We start from the raw sequence: 16991 nt of genomic DNA, 5'->3' as shown, positions 1-16991 counted from the left end.
ACTTCTGGACAGTTGAGATGAATGAATGAAATAAAAGTGGCAGATCGAAAAGTTGTTACCATATTTTAGCATAATCTGGAAAGATCTTGATTTTTTTCCAGTAATTCAAACTTCAGTAAGCTCTTTGCACAGTTAGAACATTCATTAAATGAAGTCTTATCTCTAGTGCATCATTGGCAAGTTATGTAGTATTTCATTAGAAGAGTCAAAACATCAGTTAGCAGTAAAAAAATGTCTGATTATGGTCTTAGTGTTGCTTAAATAAATCATAACTACTTCATTAAGTGAACAAACTGCAACTTTTAACATATGCATTCATTCACGGGTTCCAGAGAATGTTTCAGATCCATGTTATTTGCTTTTCAGAATCTGCAATCAGGATTAGCTGGTTTACTAAATGAGGTTAGTTTTGCAGGAGCAGGATAAGCATTCTAATAAATCATAAACCGTGTTTAGTACAGTTTACCAAATAAAATGTCATTGCATTTCTAAGGGAGTAGATGTCCAAATGCTTATGTGAACTTTTTGATTATAAAAGTTTTATTTTTGACTAAAATTTTGTCAGGTGTTATGTATTTGGATTTTTGGTCAGGATAATGTGCTTGGGCACTTCAAGTGGTTTACTTACCTCAAAACCATTTATTGTGTACCTTACCTTTTACTAACTTGTCCAGGCTTAATTTAAGCAATTTCAAGGTCTCTTTGTTTGGCTTACAAATGGAGCATCTGCTGGTCTATGTGGCTTTACTTTCCCTTGTCTGCAAGAGCAAGTAACTTTTCTGGGATTCTTGAGTGGTAGGCATGCTCCTGTTTTCCCTCAGCCACTGGTGGGTGACTGTGCTGAAGCCACTTTTTGTTTTACAGACCACTCATCTTTGCCTCTGATCCCCTTGTTGTAGCATATGCAGGCACCAAGGTCCAGGGATAACCACGTTCTCTACAGCTATAGGGATTCTCTTGTTGGACAAGAGAGAACCACTGTCACAGGGGAAGGGGCAGGTGAAGGTCTTCACTTAACCGGGATAGGGAATCTGTATGCCTTTTATGAGCTCATCATCTTCCATGGATATTCCCAGGAAAAGAAAACACGTTGTCTCCTGTTTCTAGCTCTAAAAACTCCAAGACCCAGCCAAACTAGTCTTTTCACTGGGTAATACCTTACACCTTCTGTAGTTGAAGCCCATTGGATATATTTAAATGACTCTTGAAAGCATACCAGTATTTCCGCTACATCATGGCTTCTGAATGCCCTTGATTTTTCAATTTTAAGTGTTTATTGCTACATTCAGAACAATAAAGCTAGTCCCACTATCTGTTTCTATTTTTATGGACAGGGAAGATTTACTGGGATTTGATAAGGCTTTATTTGTACTTTTCCTTGCCTTTTTGTTGTCCAGGCAAAGCAAGAAAAAACTCCTCTCTTTCTGACTTGGATTTTCAGTCAGAAGGGTAGGCATTGCACGTGGATAGTTGTGCTTAAGGAATTTCTTCTCAATCTGAACATTCTGATTCAGGGAAAAGCATGGTTTCCTATTTCTGTTTTGAAGATTTTATCTTTTTGTGGCTTTTATATGGGATGAAAGTCAGTTCAAGCACCTAGACAGCAAGACATTTCCTTGTGGTACATTTGGTTGGGACACATGGCCGAAGTGACATTCAACTGCAGAGAAATATGGCTGTTACAGATTCCCTGTGAGCAAAGAGAAAGGCACACTGCCATGCCCACAGCTTTAATAACCAAAACCAAGTGAATGGGGTAGAAGAAGTAATGAGTGTTGTGCTCAGTGTACAGTACCTAACTACAACATGTACAAGTGTGTCATAGCATGCAGGAAATCTTGCATGCTGCTGTAGTTAAATTTTTGCTCCAGTATGCATTTTAGGTCATGTTCCCTAGATACTGTGAATGGGGAAGTGGTCCACACAGCAATTATAAAGGCACTGTCTGTGATGATATGGGCAAATGCCAGTTTAGCCAGCTGGAGTTTTGTAAAGAATGATATGTCATTTGAATATCAAACTGATTTATACAAGATGCTTGTGTTACAAATGTATTAGAACTGTATGTCATTTGTACATCAAACTGATTTGTACAGATATTTGTGATGAAAATGTATTGGTAAGGTTTACTTGTGTTATAATGTGTCAACAATGCACCCTACTGAAATGAAAAAAATGTACATGTATTACTGTAACTGAATTAAATGTATATGTTTTAATAGAAGACACTGGGACAGCAAATGTTAACTTTAAGAAAAATAAGGTAAATGCAAATAAGCTGTTAAACTGTTAAAACAGTACCCGCACAGTGCTGAATGGGAATGGAGATGCTGGGTCTGGGAAAGAGGGTTCATTAGCTTAGTTAAAAGACCGGAGGCCCCAGGTACTGCCATACACATTTGGATATGTATTGTGGCTGTCTGTGCTAAATTCTTGTTTAAGCTTCAAAGGAGAATACTGTGAGAACCTAAACTTAGGTGACCAGAAGAAGTCATTCTGCCAGCCCTCTTGGAAATTATATTTTAGATATTCAAAAGATAAATCTCAGAATATTGAGTATTCTGTTTGGGAAGCCTGTCTGGAAAGACCCTCACCCACAGCATCTTGCCTTGCGGTAGTAAGTAACTTAACTAGGGAACAGTAATTCTTTTAGATTCAGTCAGGAAAATAGTGAAGCTTAGTTTAGATGTTGTTTTTCTTTATTTGTGTGAGTCTGTCCATCAATGTTAATTTCAATATTTTCTGTGATTTGAACTCTCTGATTTACTGTGAATATATATTCAATATTTTCATGCTCTTTTATTATTTATTATTAAATATATTTAAACTTGTATTGTGGCTAGTCCTTGTAGAAATAATTTAATCTTTGAGAGTGCTTATATTTATTTGGTGACACTGTGTGGGCCACTTCAGAATGCCTAGCCCTCTTGGTGAGCTACTACCATTTGTATTAATATTAATATTGCACAGTATAACTGGACACCCTTTGGTAAGGCCCTTAGAGTAGCTGATTGGAGAGTGTCTGGTGGTGGTGATAACTACCTTATAATCTGGGCAGAAGTGGGCATAGCTAGTAAACCTGTACCAGCCTTTCCCAGGTGAGTGAGAGAGAGAGAGAAAGAGAGTGTGTGTGTGTGTGTGTGTGTGTATGTGTGTGTGTGTGTGTGTGTGTGTGTGTGTGTGTGTGTGCATGTGTGCGTGCCTGCTCGGGCAAATCAAATCTCTCAGTGTGTGTGTGTCACCTACTTGGGGCAGGGACACGAAGCACTGGGATTATAGAGAGGGTGCTGGAAGACTTGGCTTGGAGACCCGGCTGAGGACCTAACCCTACAGCTGTACCAGTGGGGAGTCTTATTAGTGACCTGGAGGGAGACAGATATAGAGACATTCATACCTCAGGCTGTGTGTGTTCCCTGTGTGCTCTTAAGGGAAATTGTACTTGATGCAGAGAGGTCTGCATCTGGAAATACTGAGTGTAACCATATGTATTCCAATTGCACGTCCCTCTCCAGTGTCAGTAGTGAGGATTCAGTCTCCTTGATTACTGGCCCAGCATGAGGATGACACATATTGATAGCAGTGGTGGGGATCACACTGCCCATTGTGCAATGCATTTTTACTGCCAGTGACATGCCCACTGGCCAACCTGCTGCTGATGCCTGCCATACTGCCAGCTGTATCATGTTGAATTGGGGATTATGGACATTATTTTCCCCCTGTGCATTTGGTTATTGTAGTTGTGGGCATGGCACTACATTCTTCTGTTTGCCCACAGGGAATTTACAACAGCCAAATTTCTCTGCAGCTGAATATTACTTCAACCATGTGTCTCCAACCAAATGTACCACAGGGAAATGTTTCCCTGCCTAGGCACCTGAACCAGATGAAAGTAATTTTCCAGTGGGAGTAAAGTGAAATTATGGCACTGAAAATGTTTTCTATTTTGTTACAGTTGGATATTCCTGATATTGCAGCTCTTCCTGTTTTGCCTGTTTGAGACCATTTTCTCACTGCAGCTAGTTGACCTGCCTCTGGCAAGTCCAACAGGTTATACAGGGCATCTCAAACTCATAAATATGTATTTTTTTATTCTTAAGCAGACACAGCACCTGTTTCTCTATCTAAAACTGCTTCTGCATAACATACGTGTGCTGTTGTCCACATTCTCTCTGTCAAAGATGGGAAAGCACTGTATAAGTTGGGGGAAGAAAATGTATTCTTCTAGAATCTTAACATTCAGGATTTTTCAAACCGTCTAGCTCTTATTGTAAAGTTGTTGCCTTTATTTGTTATTATGATGATTATTATTATTAAGAAAATATACAAGTTAATGATTAACCTTTCTTGTGAGGTAAAAAAAAATCAGTGCCTCTGTAACATTTGCTTCTGAGGTTACTAAGTATATTTCAAACAGTGCTGGTGATGCCACTCTTTCTTCTCTTTAGTATTGAGAAGATTACCTTGGTTAAGAATGATATTTTAAATTCTGCCTCTCATAAGATAGTTCTGCTTAGTTCTTTTGTAGCTGATTTGATAAAAAGTGTGAGGAAAGGGGAAAGCTGATTGAAAGAATTACTCAGATTTTTCAACCCTCCTTTTTCAAAACTATTAGAAATTTCCCTTCCTCCTCAGCTCCCTTTTTCAGTAAGCATTTTTAGCAGCATGGAACTGACAAATAGGTTTTAAAAAGCTCAAAATGTCAGGGCCAGTCCTCTTGGATAACATGACTTTTGGTCCATTCAGGCTCTTCACCCTGTCCTGCCCTAGCAATCCTTCCATCTTTCTCAGGCTTCCTTTTCCTTGTAGAGCCAGATTGTTACAGATGGTTTTAATTTACATTGGCAGTGGGGTTTTATGTCTCCTCCTTGCCTAGTTAACCAAGTCCTTCTCTGTATCCTCCCACTCAGCACCAGATGTTGGTGCAAGGAGTGATAGAACCAGTACCTTACTGCCACTTGGTCAAAAGTCAAGATATTTCTGGTATCAAAAGGGGAAGAAAGATTGTAGAGACCTGCATTGGACCTTACCTTTCTTATTCCTTTGTAACTCTGCTCCCTCCTATAGCTTTCATGGTAAAGTTTGATTTAAAAGAATGTCTGTCACCACAAAGAAGAGGAGTTCAGACATTTGTCAAGATTGGCTTTGTCTGGTTTACTCTGTCATTTCTCTGTCTTATCTTTTGGATTTCTTTACACCAAGGCTGTTTACAAAGTATATACCTCCATCATTGCATTTTGCCAGCTTCTAGACATTCACATTGTTCCATATTGGATGATTGTTATATCTTTGTGAACTTTTTTTTTTCCTCAGGTGTCGACTGTTAAGAATCTTGGAAGAACAAAGTCCACCAGTAAACCACAGCAAACCACTTTATTAAATAATTTAATAAAGTGGTTTGCTGTAATAAAGTGGTTTGCTGTGGTTGACTGATGGACTTTGTTCTTCTGTGGTTTATATTGTTGATTGTGCTGTTTTCAGGTAACTTTTAAGAATCTTCTACTCAGTCTGGGTTTTCAAATCAGCTTCAGAAGTAGTCTTTTATCCTATCTCACAGAAGTGTAGCCTGCAGTGTTTGTTAGCATCTGCCTTGGGAAGAGCCCTTCTTCCTCCAGACCATGTACATCTGTTTCTGCAGTTATTTCCAGGTTTCTCCAGTCAAACTTGTGTATTTATTAGGAATATCTCAGGGCTTTGGGGTACATGGCACTGAGGATTCTCATGCTTCCCCTGACCAGACTTAAAATACAATGGTACCTTACATATGTCTGGATTCATGATCTGTACCCTTTGTCCTTTAAAATTCTAGTTCTAGGATTTGCAAAGAGGGAGATTCTATGGCGGGTAGACATTTTTTTGTAAAACATGTCCTCCACCCCAACCCCTTTTGTACTGAAGATAGGCAGTAGCATTTTAATGCCACAGAAATGCTGGCAGTGATCATGCTTGAAAGCTTTAAATCATCTCTGGTCCCCAGGACCTGATAGTCTGGGAGATGGCACCTCAGCTCATTTGACTCTTCAGGTTTCATGCATTCTGTCAAAGCAAACTGATTGCAGGCAAGCTTAGCAGGACTAAGACAGACCCCCACACATGAAATCTTTACCCTGGGCTCTTCCAAGAATAGATCCAGCAGTGAGGAACACCTCTTGTAGATCTGTTTTTCAGAACAGCCAGCTAAAGAAATTATACTCCAGGACTCCTTGTTAAGAGGCTGATGTTTTTCTCACTCCAGTAGATGGGAGTATTCTCATATGCTTTCCACTGATATTCAGTGTTGCTCGGAATATCCAAAAGGACTCCCCAAAAATGGTGGTGGTGACTCCCTTTTGGCAAAGGCAGCAATAGATGTTCATCCTATTGATCACTGCTGCAGTAGCCTTCACTATATGGGTTATTCCTCTGGAAGTTTTTCCCCAAAGGGAATGGCACAAGTCAAGATCCTTGCAAGCTTTAGAGGAGTGTGCTGTTTAGCTTACCTCAAGCTGACTGATGGTTTAGGCATCTGGAAGGCACTGTGAAGCTTTGGAAGCTGGCCAGCTATTATTTCCTTGACAGGATATAACGCATATAGCTAAGGTTATTGCAACAGTGATCATTTGAACATCTACTGTTATGGTAAGTGTACTTACACAACTGTACTTTTTAGAACCTCATTATATCATAGATTGTATTTATGCGCGCTGTGTGAAAGTGTGTTTTGGGAGACACTGCTGACTATCCTGATACTGATGTCTGTGTGAGAGTTTGGTCTCAAGTGACATTATATATATATATATATATATATATATATATATATATATATATATATATATATAATACAGACACACACACACATTTCTCACACACTGCAGCGCTGTTTAAGTAATTGGTGGTCGTCAATCAGCATGCAAGAATTCCTACATTGTACAAACAAATAAAAGCAGAGAAAAGCCATACAAAGGAGTAATACTGGTGATAAAAAACAGCTGACAAAATACAAAAGCTCCACAAAGCTCTAATAAACATCCAGTAAGCACTTCTGTCTTATATCTAACACTTCATCAGACTGAATGAAGACAGCACAAGCAAACTTTTAAATACAAATCTTTAGTCACATGATACAATCAATTAATTAGTGGCTAATTGCCTTACACTTTAAAAAAAAAACTTTAAAATTCTCTTTATCTTTGAGTCTGCATGGATAACCTGGGTCTAATTTCACTTGCCATAAATACTCTTTCCAGTCAAGATCATCCTCAACATCAAATGTGCTTTCAAAGTTTGAAGCTTGATCCAGCACAATAAACGTAAAAGCAACCTTACATGCATTCTTACTATAAGTTTGAAAAAGTTTGGCAAATGCCAAACGAAAGCGCTTACTGAATTGACTTTGCGATTTGGATTTGTGTTTTATACGACGTGTACCATCTGTGTTTATTTGTATTTGGAAGTAAATTCATTTTTTATCGTCTCTTGCCAGTCCTGCTTTTATTTTTTTGGTTGGTTGTTTCGTGGTGATTCTTATATTCTTACTATAATGCTTACTCAAGGCATTTTTCTTATCACCTACTGCTACTACATAATTATGTTCGTAAATCCTATGATACAGTTCTTTAGTGGTACATCTTACATAAAAAGCAGTCCAGGACATACATAAAATTAAATATACCACAAATTTGGACTTACAAATAAAATGTCTAGCAGTATTAATCTTAACATCATTGACAGTAATATCTGTGATTCCAGTAAGTAAATACTGGCAAATTTACAGTTAAAACATTTAAATATACCTCATTTGATACACTTGTTTTTTGAGATAAAAGCTTCACCTAGACTGAAAAAGTCTTTCAGATTTTTTCCCCTTTCAGAAACAAATGTTGATTCTTCAACCACTATCTTTTTAACATCTGGGAAACTGCTGAGAATTTTCCAGTTGTTTCTAATAATATTTTTTTCTCTGTCTTTGATCAAGACTGTTCTTCACAAGCATCAATGTCTTATAATTTGTATTGCTAGACTATTAATCTTGGTATATTTTATGCTTCCTTTCCTACCATTTGTCACATCTTTAAAACAGGATAACCTCTATTCAAAAACTTGTAACATAGGGAAATGCTTACCTTTATAAAATCTTCATCATTTACAGTGAAGATTGATTTTTAGTTCTATTAGAATGCATGCTGTCATAGCCCAAATAGGCAATGTTTTGAATATCTTTTTTGAATATTTTCATTGTTAACCTGTTATTCTGTTTTATCTGAACATCATCTAAAAATGGCAAGCTGCAATCATCAAGCTTAGATGTAAATTTTAAGTATGTACTAAGATTGTTTATATGTTCTAAAAAAGATTGATAAGTATTAGTGTCGCCTCTCCAAATTAAAAAGATATCAGTAAAGCGTGTATAAAAAATAATATAGGCTGAAAAAGAACTGTTGAAAATAAACTCTGTCTTCCATGCATTCATGAATATGTTAGCATAGCTGGGGGTTATAGCAGCCCCCATTGCTACTCCATTATATTGTTGGTACAATTTTGAGTTAAATTAAAAAAATATATATCCTAAAATAATGTCCAACATTTCCATAGTAAGATATTATTATTTGATAGTAACTTGGAGTTGCCTAAATCTAACTTCTCATTGGGTATTAACTGTATAGAGAGACTTAATATCTAAAGTAACTGAATAATTTGAATCCAAAACAGTGACTTGTTCAATTTTCTGCATAAAATCAAAAGTATCCCTCATATATGAGACACCATTTTGTACCCCTTGCTATAAAAATTTGCCTGCATCCATTGGTGTACCTTCAGTTTTTCACCTGCACTGGCCACTGTTTGCCTAAAGGGCAGATCATCTAAATCTTTGTGGACCTTGGGCAGGCCGAATATTCTGCTGATTTGTTTTTTTTTTTTTTTTAATAATCTGTGTCACTACTTATGATCCCATCGGAAACCCACAGTTTAATAAAATAATATATTAAGAAATATGCCCTTTTTACACCACAAAACAAAACTGGTTTGTAAAATTTAATATCAGACATATTACACATTTTATCTCATTAATATGGTAACGCAACAGTAGCATTACCTTTGTCGGCTTTAGAAACAATTATATCTTTATTGTTCAACAGTTTGTAAAATGCTGCCCTTTCATTTTCAGAAAATTTATATAACTTATATTTGAGTCTGCATTTTAACAATTCTTTAAGCTGCATCTCTGTAATAAACAAATTTGTTCATTCAGGCTGATGTAGTCTTATATAAAAGATGAAAGCGCTTACTGGATGTTTAGCTTCGTGGAGGTTTACTATTTTGTCAGTTGTTTTTCATCACCAGTGTTAATTCCTACATTGTCTCAAAATACCCATTTCAGGCTGACTACAGAAAGTTTGGGAAAGTGCTGGTCCATAGTTTTGAAAAATCTGATCTGAGGGTTAGAAAAGTTGGTACCCACTGGAGTAGGAAGTTTGGTTTGATTCTGCACTACAAGGGAGAGAGTACCTAATAGTGTAAGTAGTTTGGGATGACTACATATGGGGAGAGGTACCTTTGGTGTCTTGGACTGGTGAGACTGCTGTATTTGGCACACGTTACTGCAGCATAGAGTTTCTTATTTACACTTGGTGCAGTTCACAGGGGACACAGGTTTAGAGTACTAAAGTCAGTGTAGCTAGGTAGGCCTCTTTTGGAAGAAGCTCTTATGTGCACTACCCAATGCCGAAGGAATCCTACAGTAGTGGTGTGCTGAACACAGTTCATTGCAGGTTATATGAGACAAGCTAATTTGATAAACCAATCAAAATTAAAATAAATAAATAAATAAATAAAAAACTTGAACCAGTGTAGTTTGGGAACACAGATCCGCATCAAATCACAATACTGTCACTAATATGAATCTAAAATACAAGTGTAAGGTAACAAATCAAGCTAGAATTTAAGCAATTGCAATGTTTTTGTAAAAAAATGTGACAGAAGAAGAAAAAGCAGGAAAAAAATCAAGAAAACCAGACCAGAAGGCAGGAAATGTGAATACTTCAGTGAGATACAAAAATGTAAAATCCAATGTTCTAAGCCCATTTATCCATGAAGACCACACTTTATTTAATCAAAACACAAATAAAATTAGCGCTTTTGTTTCTACCATATGAAATTTCTTCGGACAGTTTAAAAGAAAGCAGTTCATGTTTCAATACCTTCAATTAGTGATGACTTCATATAAGCAGCACCCCCCCCATGATTCCACCCAGTGAGAACAAATCTCTGCATGCATAGTTATGAATATTAATAAATATTAATGAATATTTATTAAACCTTTAAAAAACATAAAATTCATTCCAACACATCTCAAAAAATAAATAGCATATATGTAAAACAGGTGTTTACTTTAAAACCTTATTCAAAACAACTTAATTTAGTTTCATTTCACATGTTTCCATGCATTTTAAAATAAATCAGGTCATCTTTACTGTGCTGTCAACCTAAGAATAATGTTGTTGGAAATACATTCATTGAGACCTGGCCAAATATTGGCCCTTAAACGTATCTGCCAGGTCAGTTCTTTCCTCTTTAGATGTAATGACCATGCTCCACCTCTTTCACCAACCTTCACTGAGTCCAGCATAAAAAAATTAAAAGAATGTTCATGAAAATCCATGCAATGTTTAGCAAGGGCATTGGTACCATCATTTTTTCTCATTGCTCTAAGATGTTCATAGATATGTTTTTTTAATTTCCTCTCTTCTTACCAATATAAAAACCTGCACATAAAACACATTAGACGCAATATACCACCCTCTCTGAGTAACAGTAAAACTTTTCCATTGGTTTAAATTTAAAACCATTAATTATTGTCTCGGTAATCTTTGCAATAAGGGCAATATGGGCAGCACCCACATTTCTTCATAAACCCTCAATAAAAAGATCTTCCAAGACTGTGAGGGCAGTCACAACAGAACCAACTGAATGGGGCCTACAAGACTGTTAGGGCAGCCTTGGAAGATCTTTTTATTGAGGGCAGCATCGCAATTTTTGAGTACAGCTGTTTGGCTGGACCCCACCCTATTACCCCCATGATTTTTGGTTTATCCAGATTGCACAAAAAGGTAGAGCCATCCCTAATGTGCCCCACATTTGATGCAAGGGACCAACTAAATGGGGCCTACAAGACTGTTAGGGCAGCCTTGGAAGATCTTTTTATTGAGGGCAGCATCGCAATGTTTGAGTACAGCTATTTGGCTGGACCCCACCCTATTACCCCCATGATTTTTGGTTTATCCAGATTGCACAAAAAGGTAGAGCAATCCCTAATGTGCCCCACATTTGATGCAAGGGGCTCTATCACTCATCCCTTAGCTAAGTTTATTGACATTAAATGTAAGAAATTGGTCTCAGAGGAGCCCAGAATTTATAGGGACTCTTGGGATTTTTTGAATAAGTTGAATGACATTGAGTTTAAAGAAGAGTATGTGCTTGTTAAGGTTGATATAAGGGACCTGTACTCAGTCATTCCACATAATATCGGTTTGGAATGGTTTAGTGAGTATTTAGTACACAAGGGGGCACTGTAAATAGAAAATAATTTCTTGGAACACCTGTTTGAAATGGTCTTAAAAATAACTATTGTTTTTGACAAGGAATATTTTTTGCAGAGAGAAGGAGTTGCTATAAGTACAGCATGTAGTGGAGTTTATGCCAACATTGTTATGCTTCAATGGGAGCATCTGTTTTCGTTTAATTCGGCCTTTTATCAATACTGCCAACTGTATACACAATTTTTGGAAGACTTGTTTTTTCTATGGAAGGGTCCAAAATTATTGATTGAGGAGTTTTTGGTTTATTTGAACAATATCACACAATTCTTTAAAATTTTCCACTGCGTGGATGAGCAAGAAATCTCATTTTTAGAAATACATTTGAGTAAAGATGTGGCAAATAGGAGATTTGTCACTAGAAGTTTTCAATAAGAGATGTACTCAAGTGGTGTTCTACACTTTGTGAGCACCCACCCATTCAAGCAGAAGCAAGCAGTCGTTAAAGGGCAGTTCGTGAGGGCAGCAAGAATGTTGTCAACATTTCAAGTTTTTTTAGAAGAATGTGAGATATTGAAAAATATGTTTTTAAAGCAAGGTTACCCAGACGCATTTGTATATGAGATCATGTTAGATCATGTTAGAAGTTATTAATAAAAGAGAAAGTGGTCATTTTGAATCCATCTTTAAAGGATGGAAAGGTTTTAGGTTGGCAGGGGAAGTTGATAGTAAAGAAACAAGTGATATAAGTACTGAAGCTGGTACCGAGCTTCTGTGTGTTGAATCTGTAAATCAGAACAACCATGCATGCTCCTTTGTCACCACATTTGGGACTAACAGCAAACATATCAGGCATATTATACAGAAAAACTGGCAAATTTTACAATATGAAAGTGAAATGAGAGACCTAATAGGTGCTGGACCTGTAATTGTGTATCGCAGGGGTAGAAATTTGAAGGACTTATTTGAAAGAGTGGTTAAGTATAAGGGGGAAGGGTTTATGAAGAAATGTGGGTGCTGCCCATGTTGCCCCTATGTTGTAGAGACAGTAATTAATGGTTTTAAATTTAAACCAGTGGAAAAGTTTTACTGCTACTCAGAGAGGGTGGTATATTGCGCCCACTGTGTTTTATGTGCAGGTTTTTATATTGGTAAAACAGAGAGGAAATTAAAAAATTGTCTCTATGAGCATCTGAAAAAATTATGTTACAATGCCCTAGCTAAACACTGCATGGATTTTCATGGGCATTATTTTAAGTTTTTTATGCTGGACTCAGTGAAGGTTGGTGAAGGAGGTGGAGCATGGTCATTACATCTAGAGGAAAGAACTGACCTGGCAGCTACGTTTAAGGGCCAATATTTGGCCAGGTCTCAATGAATGTATTTCTGTTAACAGTATTGTTAGGTTGAACTGGAACGATGGCCTAATTTATTTTACAATGCATGGAAGCATGAAATGAAACTAAAGTTGTTTTGAATAAGGTTTTAAATTAAACATCTGTTTTACATGTATGCTACCTATTTATTTTTTGAGATGTGTTGGAATTAATTTTATGTTTTTTAAAGGTTTTTTATAAATATTCGTGGATATTTATTAATTATTAATATTCATAACTATGCATGTAGATATTTGTTTTCACTGGCTGGAATCATGGAGGTGCTGTTTGTATGAAGTCATCACTAAGTGAAGGTATTTAAACATGAACTGTATTCTTTTATACTGTATGAAGAAGTTTCTTATGGTAGCAACGAAAGCGCTAATTTTATTTGTGTTTTGATTAAATAAAGTGTGGTCTTCATGGATAAAGTGGCTTAGAACATTGGATTTTACATTTTTGTATCTCACTGGAGTATTCCCATTTCCTGCCTGCTGGTTTGTTTTTCTTCAGTTTGTGGTTTTCTGGCTTATTTGTGGTTAGAAAAAAAAATCAAAATGATGGTGAATGTTAAGTGCAGCTTAAATATGTAATAAAAGCCAGTAAATGTATGCTTTTAACTTCACTTTTGATTAAAAAAAGGCTTTTGGAACACAGATTATTCAGTAAATCACAATACCCCGCTGTTGTGAGTCTAACTTTGTCTGTGTATGGCACATACCAGCCTAAAGTTAGAAACAACTGTACTTTTGATACAAAATGATACAAGTGGCAAAAAAATATAGAAATAAATGTATCAAGATGAAGGTGACTAAAAGTGTAACTTAAAGAGTTAAAATGTGCAATTGGGGTAGCTCAAAAGCCACCAAGTTTTAAAGCACATCAGGGACTTGTCAGGTGAGAGGGGCTAGGCCAATACATTTTAAAAGCAGAAAATAAAAATATGGATATACTCAAAACAGGAAAATAAAATGCATACGCAGAAAAGTCAATGCAGAGAGCAGTTGTCAACTTAAGTGCAGACACAAACAAATTAAATGACTTTGCTGGCTTCTTTTCTGATTTTAGAACAGTAGCAGAGTATCACTGAGTACATGTATGAGAAGTAAGTCCAAGCTAAACTCTTTGTAGTAACTATCAGTCAAGGAAGCAAAATAACCATTTATTTTTTATTTTATTTATTTTACATTTGTTGACCGGGCTAGTCTGGCTGGATACATGTCCATTTTCAGCAGAGGCCCGAGGAGAAAAGCTCCACTAAATACTAAGTACATTACATAAACAAATCATTACTTTAAAAAATAGCAAAAATTGGAGTCATATTAACCCAAGGAATGAATGATCATTTCAAAAGAGAAACTTCTAAGTTTCCAATATGCAGTTCATTACAAGATAGCAAATTGTACATAAAATGTATATACTTAAATCTATACAGTGAAAGGAAGAGAAATGAGAAAGGTAGAGATGAAAAAAGTGAAGAAGAAATAGCGTATGAGAAAAAGGTTAGTCAGGTGTACTGCAGGAACAAAGCCAATGATTTTGGTAGTACAGTTTAATTTTCTGTTTGAATTGTGGCAGGGATGTGGTCAGAGTTATGTCACTAGGTAAAAGATTCCAACTTCTACCTATTGTGTTAGTGAAAAGAGAACCACCTGCTGTGTTGTTTACCTTTATTGATTTTGTCATGAGTTTATTAGAGGAGCGAAGTGAGTTAAGATTGTTGTAAGGGATTAGAAGTTGAGAGAGTATTGGGGTGTTGTCAGGAAGGTGTAATATGTTGTGAGCTATAGTGAGTTGAGGAATTATAAGGTAGTTTTGAAATTCGAGCCAGCCAAGTTGTTTTAGGTTTATACAATGGTGGGTCCTGAAGGGGTTGCTGGTGGCGAAGCGAGCTATGTTGTGATAGCAAGTTGTAAGTTTGTTAAGATTGATTTTCTTAAGGTTTGTATAAATGGGGGAAGCATATAGGAGAGTCGATAAGAGATGAACCAGTGAAAAACAAGTGAAATCTGAAGCCCAACTGTTAAGTTTCCCTAGGCCAGGAGAAATTTCTGTCTCACCCATATTCGATCAAACACCACTAAAATCCAGGATACCCCAAAACAAAAGGGCAGCAGATTTCTTAAAGCAGAAAGTAAAAATATACATTTACTAAGAGCAGAGGATAAAATAAAAGGGAATGGAGAAAACGGCTGTAAATGGCTATATCAGTTAGCCAGCTGAAGTGCGTATACACAGAAAGAATTTAAATGACTTCCCTGACCTATCTTCTGATTTTAGAACTCCTCAATGACTTATCACACAAGTACATGGAAATGCAGATTGGGTCTTTATCAGGAGACCAAAATTATACCACAGCAGGTAATTCTACTCTGTAGCCTATCTATTCCTCCCCACCACATGTATGCACGCAAACATATTGCTAGATTCTCTGTGTAATACCCAAAGAATGAGTAAACTCATTTTCAGATTCACTACATTCTTCAGTTCTGATGTACAATCAGACGCATGTGAAGTATGTGAAATGCGATTCTTTTATCAGACCACATGTTTAATTTGTGATCTGTTTCTTCTGGTTCACAGTAATTCACCACTGTAAGCAGAGCTGTGATTTTTAGACAGCGGCACCTGTTCAGAGTACACTCTACCTTTTCATGGTAATGGGCCTTGAATGACTTAGATACATTTACATTTGTGCCATATCCTTCTGCAAATGTGCTACTTTCTTCGTTCCTTGTGGCAACTTTTGACTTTCATGACGCCTTTTTTTATTCTCTGTGTCACAGGGAATGTTTTTTGAACCTGTAGCTTATAGACATAGTGAGATGTCACTGCCATTTGGCCAGCTTTCTTCATAAAACTCAGATGAAACTATACTGCTTCAGGCTACAGTAATATGAACCTGAAGCACTTAACATTGCAAGGTTTTTGCTATACTGCTGTTAAATGCTATTAATATTAAGAAGTAAGTCATAGCTTTCTCATTTTATATAGATTTCTTACCCTTTTTGGAACATTGTATTAAGAAAAAGTATTTGTTGAAAATGCATTTTTGCTCACTGATCTACCTTAATTTATTTCAAGCGCTAGATGGACCTGTCATGGCTCATTGATTTCACTGGAAGTAGCAGAATGAGCTGTGCACTGTCTTTTCACAATAAGAGTCCTGCTTTTAGTACTGCTGTTTTATATTTCCATGATGCTGTAATCCTTTCTCTGTTGTTAATAGAGCTTGCCGGTTAGCTACTAGAAATTGCCTTGTGGCAAACTTTTGTCTTGTATATGAAACTTGACCTCAAGCTGCAAGTTGAGATTTGAGGTTTATTATCTTGTGTTATCTTGATAAATTAGGACAGATGCTAGCATATGGACAGTTGCTGATTTGGATATTTAGCAGAGTCAGAGTAAACCATTAACTGTTGAAGTCTCAAGACTGTCAGAAGTGCAAGTGGTATGTGTTTACTCCTTCACAGACTGTCTAACTGGTCTACTTTAACAACAGTGATGGATCAAATGTGCATTGATTAGAGGATTTAAAAATTAACCGTGAAGTCCAGTCATTTTGTAAAGGAATGCTGTGGTGGGGACTGGGTGTATTTTTCATTCAAAGCTCACTGACTGTTGTCTAATGTGAGTAAAGGTAAGATAATCTGATATGGAATGAATCACTTCCAGTACAAACTCCACTGACAGAGGGAAAGAAACATTTCATACAGCTTCCTTCTACTTTATGAAACTGTGACATAACATGAATCTTATTCACGTGTTTTACCTAATTATATTTAATTGTTTTAATCTCGTGGTGCAAACCAAATGTTTATTAACAAGATGATATGAACTACATTAACTCTGTTAGATTTATTTATTATTAATTATGTGTGAACTTTGTCAACTTTGCTAGAATTTTTTTTCTGTTTATATGTATACATAGATGATTAATCACACACACACACACACACACACATATATATATATATATATATATATATATATATATATATATATATATATATATATATATAAAATCTCAAGGAGGATACTGCTTTTTAATAAAAATGTGATTTTTTTTTTTGGTAGGGAGGAGGGGTCCCACTCTTTCAACTGA

The 16991-nt window shown here is 36.4% G+C and overlaps 1 protein-coding gene across 1 annotated transcript in view; it reads left to right on the top strand.

The window, feature by feature from the left end:
* Window positions 1-16991, top strand: part of LOC122803825 (aarF domain-containing protein kinase 1-like) — a 755009-nt gene that overhangs the window by 733818 nt on the left and 4200 nt on the right. The gene's annotated exons all lie outside the window — the stretch shown is intronic.

The sequence above is a fragment of the Protopterus annectens genome, chromosome 6.part0 (assembly GCF_019279795.1).
Source record: "Protopterus annectens isolate FY-2018-M chromosome 6.part0, PAN1.0, whole genome shotgun sequence".
Taxonomy (NCBI): domain Eukaryota; kingdom Metazoa; phylum Chordata; order Ceratodontiformes; family Protopteridae; genus Protopterus; species Protopterus annectens.
Note: the sequence above shows the minus strand (reverse complement) of the source record. Positions and strands in the feature narration are given on the sequence as shown.